Genomic DNA, 8,928 nt, shown 5'->3' on the forward strand with positions numbered 1-8,928 from the left:
AGGTTTTAAAGTAAGTGTAATTTCTATCCTGCAAAAATCCGGTTCGTGTATGTTTGGCCTTATGTAAATTTGAACCTTTTTTGTAAATAATAGCTGCTTGTAGAGCAAATAAAGATGCTACCGGAAAGGCTTAAACTTACATGACAAGTAATTTAAAACATGATAGCTAATTGAATGACGTTATGGAATAAAAATATACTTCTATGTATTACATATGTCACCATCAATTTGAAACTTAACATAAACCGATCAAGATGCAGTATTTCAACGAACTTATGCATCAATTTTTTTAAATGCTTTTGATTCAGAGTGAATACATCAATGTCATCGTTGCGTCTTCTTGGCGCCAAACTACCAGTTACGAAATGTTATTTAAAAAAAGCAACAAAATTTTTACTATTTTGTTCGATTTTTTTTACTTTATGTTGAACTAAAAATTAGAGGAAGTATGTTGGTACTTGATCGAGAAATGAATATCGCTGAATGGAAAATGTGATAAATATCACTATAGAATAAAGTATATTAGATTAACAACCAAGACAGAATTAAGAAAGAATTTAATAAGCAAAAGATGACATTAGCTCGAATTGCAAATTGAGTAATAATTAGCAACGATTTGTACGAAAAAAACAAAAATGTGTACACATTAAGAAGCAGAATGGTCATTTTTGCATAAGCTTTAGGATAATATACATGTAGAAATACAGTATTTTGCCTTAACCTAAAATTCGAATCAGCTATTTAAAAAAAGAAAAACAAAGGCAGTACATCTCATTATTTAGCGTCATCTAACAGAACAGAGAAAAAATAATAATTACTTTTTGACATGTTATGTGTCTTGTTGCAAAAAGATCTATGAAATGAAAGATTCTACAGATTCATGAAATTTATAGCAATCATAATATAATTGCAAAACAAAAAAGATGATGAACAAATAATCCCCTGCCTTATTTCTAGGCTGATTGTTTTTATTTTATGTTGTTTTGAATAAACCAAATTGTCAATAAATATTTCACATTTTATCCAAACTCTATAACAAGTTTTTTTTCCAAGCAACTCTCGATTTACATATAGTGTTTTGTAAAGTGCTACTGTGCGCAGTGGCGAATGTAACGGTAGGCGGACTAGGGGCCCGCCGATTAAGGGGGCCCCGTAGATCGCCATTCTATAGTATGCCGTATGGACAGAGTAGTAGCGACAAGGGCCCCCGGAAGGATGGACGTTGAGGCCCCGAGGCTGGCAAATCAATTGAACCACCCCCCCCCCCCCCTGTGAGCAAAAATGTTTGAGCCTGTTACTGATGATCGTAGAGCCCAGTTTAGCCCAGGTAGCTCGCGAAAATTTCGTTGCGGCGCAAATTTTATTTAGTGACCGCTTAGCGTACCTCACGATTCTCCTCATAACAGACTATTTTAAAAGCAACAATTTCGAATTGTTTTATGTTTGAACCCAGGATATGTGAGAATATGAGAATATTTAGAATAAGTGTGTTAAATCCCCTTCTTTACCATGCGGCAGATCTTAGAGAAGATGGCTGAATACAGACACAACACATACTATCTCTTCATTGACTTCATAGCCGCATATGATAGCATAGACAGGTTAAAACTATATGACGCTATGAGCTCTTTTGGAATCTACGTCTACGGCCTGGTCGCCTGCGCAATCGAATCATGAAACCCCTTTTGTGTTTTTTGAACCTCATACTAGTTCAGTACGTAGCGCCCAATTCGTCGATGGACTGCACCAGAATGCGCTTTACCAGCTTAATAACAACACTAACTCTATGGGGCGCATTTTAGACCTTGCATACGGAAATTTGTCAAGTGCAACAACTTCTTCGCTCATACGTGTCAGCGAGCACCCGCTACTGCCAATAGACTGCTATCACCCACCGCTCGAATTTGATTTGGAAATCACAGTATCGTCTATGAATCACGTTACCACTGTTGCAGAAATAAAGCTCAAATACGCACGTGCTGACCTTACTAAACTCAAGAGACTGATCTGCTCCTTCAACCAATCCTTTGAATGCTCAAAATATACATCCATTGACCATGCCACTAACAACTTCTCAGAGTTTATGCGGGCCGCATGGCGTGAATGTGTTCCTATTCAAAAGCCTCATCGCGGACCGCCGTGGGGTGACCGCACATTGCTTGCCCTAAAAAAAGCAAAGCGAGCCGCTTATGACGATTTGCGCGCTAGTCGGTCCACACCTAGTCGGTTTACTACAATGGTGTTCATGCACTTTATCGACATTATAATAGAGTCTGCTATCGTCGATATATACGCTACACTGAACAAAGCTTGCAAAAGTATCCGCTTTTGGAGTTTTGCCGACAAGATGCGCAAGTCAACTGGCCTCCCCGGGACTATTCGGTATAAGGATAATTGTGCACACTCGCCACTAGATATTTGTGAACTGTTCGCCACGCGTTTCGAGGATAGCTTCATTTCTAACATCACATCACTCGTGAATACTTCTGTAAATGCAATTCATGTCACGCTACCTATCATCACCGAGACCCTAGTTACCCAAAAATTCGAGCGTCTCAAGTTGTCATACTCCGAGGGGCCAGATGGTATCCCAGCGACAATTCCCAAGCGTTGTGCCGTATCGGTAGCTTCTGTTTTGACTAAGATCTTCAGCGAATCTCTGCACACAGGAACCTTTCCTTCACTGTGGAAGGTCTCATGGCTAACACCCATCCACAAAAAGGGCAGCAAAAACAAAGCAGTGAACTATCCAGGTATTACCTCTTTAGCTGCCTGCGCCAAAGTGTTCGAGCTCCTCATCTATGAACCATTAATAGCATCTGCCGGAAAATACATCGGCATCAACCATCACGGATTCATACCTAAGAGATCAACTACGACAAATCTGATGCAATTCGTTAGCGGCTGTTATAATTCCAATGATGATGGTATGCAGGTTGATGCCACTTACACGGACATTAAGGCGGCTTTTGACAGTGTGTCCCACAACATTCTTCTGGCAAAACTTGATAGAATTGTTTTATCACCACCCCTGGTAAAGTGGATGAAATCGTATTTATATGGTCGTTCATATGCAGTTAGAATGGGCTCCCACCAATCTAGATCTATCGGTGCCTCTTCCGGCGCACCCCAGGGCATCAACCTGGGGCCTTTGTTGTTCCTGCTCTACATAAACGACTTTTGCACGGCACTCCCGGAAAAATAGTTGCCTACTCTACGCAGATGATGCTAAAATCTATCGTGAAATCCGTGAGCCCGAGGACCATCTTCAACTTCAAGCCACTTTGACTGAATTTGTCTCCTGGTGCAAGCGTAACGCACTAAGCGTCTGTATCGATAAATGCGCCATAATCTCATTCAGCCGTTTAAGAGCTCCAGCGCTTGATGGTCAGAACCTCGAAAGAGTGAACTGTGTAAAGGATCTAGGAGTCCTCCTAGATGCTAAACTCTCCTTCGAAGAACAGATAGACCAAGTAGTCGCTAGTGGCAATCGGCTACTTGGCTTGGTCATAAACATGACACGCGAGCTTCGCGATCCTATGTGTTTCAAGACACTGTACTGCGCACTTATCAGACCACTGCTGGAATGTGCTAGCATTAGCCGGCATCGCGAATAAATGAACTCTTTTTAACAGTCGTTTAAAGTTCATTTTGGTTTAACCGAGTTCATTTGTTGTTCATTCCTGTTAAAATAAACGACCGTCAAAACAGTTAACGACTGCTCGATATCGCATATAGGCAAACACGGGGAAAAAATCGTGCAGTATAATTAAACGACTGTTAATTTGTATCGCATACGTTCTTGACAGTCGTTTGTTCAACGGCGGCATATGACCAGTCGTTGAATTAACAAATGAACTCAATGCGTTCGCGATGCCAAATTCTGGCAATTTTTAACGACTCTGGTTAATTTTTAACGACTGTTAATTTTAGACCAATTCTTTCGCGATGCCAGCTATTAGCTATTAGGTGAGTTCATTTGTTAATTTAAACGACTGGTCCTATGCCGCCGTTAAACAAACGGCTGTCAAGAGCGTATGCGATACAAATTAACAGTCGTTTAATTATACTGCTCGAATTTTTTCCCCATGTTTGCCTATATGCGATATCGAGCAGTCGTTAAATGTTTTGACGGTCGTTTATTTTAACAGGAATGAACAACAAATGAACTCGGTTAAACCAAAATGAACTTTAAACGACTGTTAAAAAGAGTTCATTTATTCTAGCAACGACAACAGCATGGAAGCTGAGTTGCGCGCAAGGATGCTGGCTGCCAACCGGTCATTCTACAGCCTGAAAAATCAGTTCACCTCAAAGAACCTGTCGCGACGGACGAAGCTGGGACTCTATGGACTCTAAGACATGGACACTGTCCAAATCTGACGAAACCTTCTTGGCTAAGTTAGAGAGGAAGATGCTCTGAAAGATACTTGGCCCGGTATGTGTGGAAGGACAATGGAGAAATCGCTATAATGACGAGCTATACGAGATGTACGGCGACCTCACTGTCGTGCAGCGTATCAATCTCGCCAGGCTCCGGTGGGCTGGCCATGTTGTACGCATGGAAACGAACAACCCAGCCCGTAAAATCTTTTTAGCGTTTAGTTCAATTTTCATTATTTTGCTTTTCCAAATCGGTCTGCTCTCAAAATCAGCGCCAAACAGAATGGTCGTTCACGCCAAGGAATTCTGACAGCTCTCTTGATGACAGCTCGTACTCTGCGTACGAGCCACGCGATCTGCACAGTGGGCTGCTACATCTTTTTAGGCCGTCCGCAAGGACAGAGGAGGCGTGGTAGGCCCAAATTGAGGTGGCAAGATGGCGTCCGCCATTAGGGCCGGGATAACGGAATGGCAGATGAAGGCGGGAGACCACGAGCGGTTTCGGACACTCCTGAGGCAGGCCAAGACTGCAAAGCGGTTGTAGCGCCGGATAAGTAAGTAAGTAAGAAAGTATTTTGCAAAAATCCACAAAACATGAAATAGTGATGTTATGGACGTATAAAACAGCAAAAAATGAATGAAACATGAAGATTATATAAAAACCATATAATTTCGAGCAGATGATACTACTCACAACCGTTTGACGGGTATGTAAATTTTGTCCGATTTTATTTTCTATACATGTGCGCGGCTGATATATCAGGTGGGCTTATCCAATGCAATTCGACGTCTAAAAATGAAAATAGGAAGAAAACCTGGTTTGACAGCTACATCCATAACAAACTGGATGCTTTGATGATTTTTCTATGGACTCACTCCTAACTCTATAAAAAAATCAAAATTTTACTCGATATTTCAGATCAATCAGTGGTCTGTTGAACAGGACCAAAGGATATATGCGCAGGCACTGTGATAAATTCCTCACTCTCAATATAAAATCATATTTGGTTCGGTTGGTACACTGCTGGCAGAAAGGATTCAACAACAATACGTATCGAATCTGGCAAAGGAAATGTTCTTTTTTGGAATCTATAGCCTTCAAATCTTCGTTTTAATCCAAGAACTGGCTGCCACGTGCCATACCAAAATGACCGCAATGTAGATGTGAAAAGGAAAAAGATGAGCATTATCACAACTAAACAAATGTGTTGTCACGTGAATAACCCGGCAGTTAACCACTCATTTGTTGTGGGCAGCCGTGCCGACCCCTGGACTTGCCGTGGCAGTTGCGCTGCCACCGGTCAACGTCCAGGGGGACGACAGTGTACACGCACACAGTCGCACACACTAAGCGCGCAAGGATTAGTGTGTGCAGAGCGCCGAGCAGAGTGTGTTTGCGAGCCCATCGAGCAGGAGCTCTCGGCAGGGGCGCTCGGTGCGGCTGGTGTGCGGCCACCGTACTTGTATCATTTTAAAGTGTATTCTGTATTGTGTGTGCTCGTTCGGCTCGCAAACACACTCTGCCTGTATGGCGCTTGGCACACACTAAGCCTTCCCGCCATGCAATTGACAGCGATTTGCGAGGGCGCGCGAGGGCTCGCACGCCATACAAGTTCACCGTCCCAGAGCCCTCGCATTAAAGAGCTTGCGAGCCTAGGCAGTTTTTTCGCCGCTAGTTTTAGCAGTTATAATTATAGCACCCCGAGAGCAGGTATAACATTGCAAATTATAGCTTACTAAACACATTAATTTTGAGATTTTATTTTGAAAAAATCCACAAAAATGTAAATAGTGGTCTTTTCGACAAATAACACAGCAAAACAAGAATTAATGAATAAAAACTAAATATTTTAAAATATTTTAAAAAAAATTTAAGATTTCGAGCAGATGATACCCCCGCCATGCAATTGACAGGGAGTTGCGAGGGCGCGCGAGGGCTCGCACGCCATACAAGTTCACTGCGACAGAGCCCTCGCATTAAAGAGCTTGCGAGCCTTGGTAGTTTTTTCACTCCTAGTTTTAGCAGTTATAATTATAGCACCCCAAGTGCAGGTATAACAGTGCAAATTGTAGCATCCCGCCATGCAATTGACAGCGATTTGCGAGGGCCCGCGAGGGCTCGCACGCCATACAAGTTCACCGCCCCAGAGCCCTCGCATTAAAGAGCTTGCGAGCCTTGGTAGTTTTTTCACACCTAGTTTTAGCAGTTATAATTATAGCACCTCGAGAGCAGCCCGCCATGCAATTGACAGCGATTTGCGAGGGCCAGCGAGGGCTCGCACGCCATACAAGTTCACCGCCCCAGAGCCCTCGCATTAAAGAGCTTGCGAGCCTTGGTAGTTTTTTCACACCTAGTTTTAGCAATTATAATTATAGCTCCCCAAGTGCAGGTATAACAGTGCGATTTGTAGCATACTAAACACCTGAATTTTGACATTTTAATTTTCAAAAATCCACAAAAATTTAAATAGTGATCTTTTCGCCAAATAGTACCGCACAAAATATAATTCTTGAATAAAAATCAACGATTTTTTAAAATACATAAGATTTCGAGTACATGAAATCTTTCGCAACCCTCGCATTGTTTGACGGGATACTAAACACCTGAATTTTGTCATTTTATTTTAAAAAATCCACAAAATTTTAAATATTGATCTTTTCGACAAATACTACCGCAAAAAAATAATCCATGAATAAAAATCAAAGATTATTTAAAATACCATAAGATTTCGAGCAGATGATATCATTCACAACCCTCGCAATGTTTGACGGGCCACTTGCAACCCTCGCAATGTTTGACGGGTTGCTCGAAATTGTTTTCCCATATCTGCTCGATTAGTACTCGATACGCTTGAAATTGTCAATATCCCGCACGACAAAATCTAGCAGTTTTGTAGCTCGGATTTTCGATCGCTTTTTGCCAAAAGCGATCGAAAAAGCGAGCAGAAATGTCAGAGAAAACGCTTGGATTCCGATCGAAGAAATATTTCAATCCTAAAATTTCAGCGCTGAAACATTCGAAATATTTCATTTCTAAATTTGCAACAAATTTGAATGCGAAATATTTCACAGCCATTAGCTGGTATCGCGAAAGAATTGGTTTAAAATTAACAGTCGTTAAAAATTAACCAGAGTCGTTAAAAATTGCTAGAATTTGGCATCGCAAATGCATTGAGTTCATTTGTTAATTTTAACGACTGGTCCTATGCCGTCGTTAAACAAACGACTGTCAAGAGCGTATGCGATACAAATTAACAGTCGTTTAATTATACTGCTCGAATTTTTAACCCGTGTTTGCCTATATGCGATATCGAGCAGTCGTTAACTGTTTTGACGGTCGTTTATTTTAACAGGAATGAACAACAAATGAACTCGGTTAAACCAAAATGAACTTTAAACGACTGTTAAAATGTGTTCATTTATTCGCGATGCCGGCTATTAGCTGGTATCGCGAAAGAATTGGTTTAAACTTAACAGTCGTTAAAAATTAACCAGAGTCGTTAAAAATTGCTAGAATTTGGCATCGCGAACGCATTGAGTTCATTTGTTAATTTTAACGACTGGTCCTATGCCGCCGTTAAACAAACGACTGTCAAGAGCGTATGCGATACAAATTAACAGTCGTTTAATTATACTGCTCGATTTTTTCCCGGTGTTTGCCTATATGCGATATCGAGCAGTCGTAAACTGTTTTGACGATCGTTAATTTGAACAGGAATGAAAAACAAATAAACTCGGTTAAACCAAAATGAACTTTAAACGACTGTTAAAACATGTTCATTTATTCGCGATTCCGGCTATTGGATGTGAAATATGTTTGCAGTTTGAGTTTGAGAAGTTTTCGATCGCTTTGCGCAGCGGGTATGTGTGTGATAAAGTGTGTTGCAAGCGTCAAGACTTGGAGTGTTCGTAAATTAGACGTTTCTTCATCGATGGGCGATGCCGTCGAGCTCATTTTACATTCGTAGCTATGGTTTTTGATGAAAAACAAAAGCTAATTTTGTGTGATGTTATTCTATAAAAAATGGTATTATTTAAGTATAAAATCGGTACATGACCAACTATAACGATAGGAAAAATCATTTCCGGGCGAATCTAGAAGAAAGCAACGAAAAAGCCGCATCACTGTTGATTTTAAAGGACTTTTACTAAATTCCCTTAAACTGGTGCAGTTTAAGGGAAGTTTTAGGCTCTAGTTTGAGGCAATTTGCTCGAAATCCCAATTATTCGTGCTCGAAAATGTCAATTGGGGTAGCAAAGTGGGTAGAAAGGAGGTGTCGTCATGTAGAACAATTGGGCATCGAGGCTTCAGAAAAAAGCACAAAACCAGGATTGACGGCAGTTGTCAAATGAGACGAATGTTGTTGGTATTTGGATATGATAAATGAATTGTTTTCGTTTAATACCCAAGCGCCACAGATTAAGCTTAAACGACTGGAAAATTGAATATCCTTAGAAAAAAAAAGAAAGCTCCACAGCTTCATTGGTTTGATCAATAGATGGCGTATTAAAACTGATTATTATACTGCTATCCTTTTCTTGCAA

The 8,928-nt window shown here is 40.9% G+C and overlaps 1 protein-coding gene across 7 annotated transcripts in view; it reads left to right on the forward strand.

The window, feature by feature from the left end:
• LOC120897332 overlaps positions 1 to 354 on the forward strand; it is a 101,848-nt gene extending 101,494 nt beyond the window's left edge. For all 7 annotated transcript variants that reach the window (XM_040302140.1, XM_040302145.1, XM_040302149.1 and 4 more), the window contains one exon: positions 1 to 354. This exon is cut by the window's left edge and continues 1,543 nt beyond it. The gene's annotated coding sequence lies outside the window, so the exon portion shown is untranslated.
• The last annotated feature ends 8,574 nt before the right edge of the window (positions 355 to 8,928 follow it).

This window comes from Anopheles arabiensis, chromosome 2 (assembly GCF_016920715.1).
Source record: "Anopheles arabiensis isolate DONGOLA chromosome 2, AaraD3, whole genome shotgun sequence".
Taxonomy (NCBI): domain Eukaryota; kingdom Metazoa; phylum Arthropoda; class Insecta; order Diptera; family Culicidae; genus Anopheles; species Anopheles arabiensis.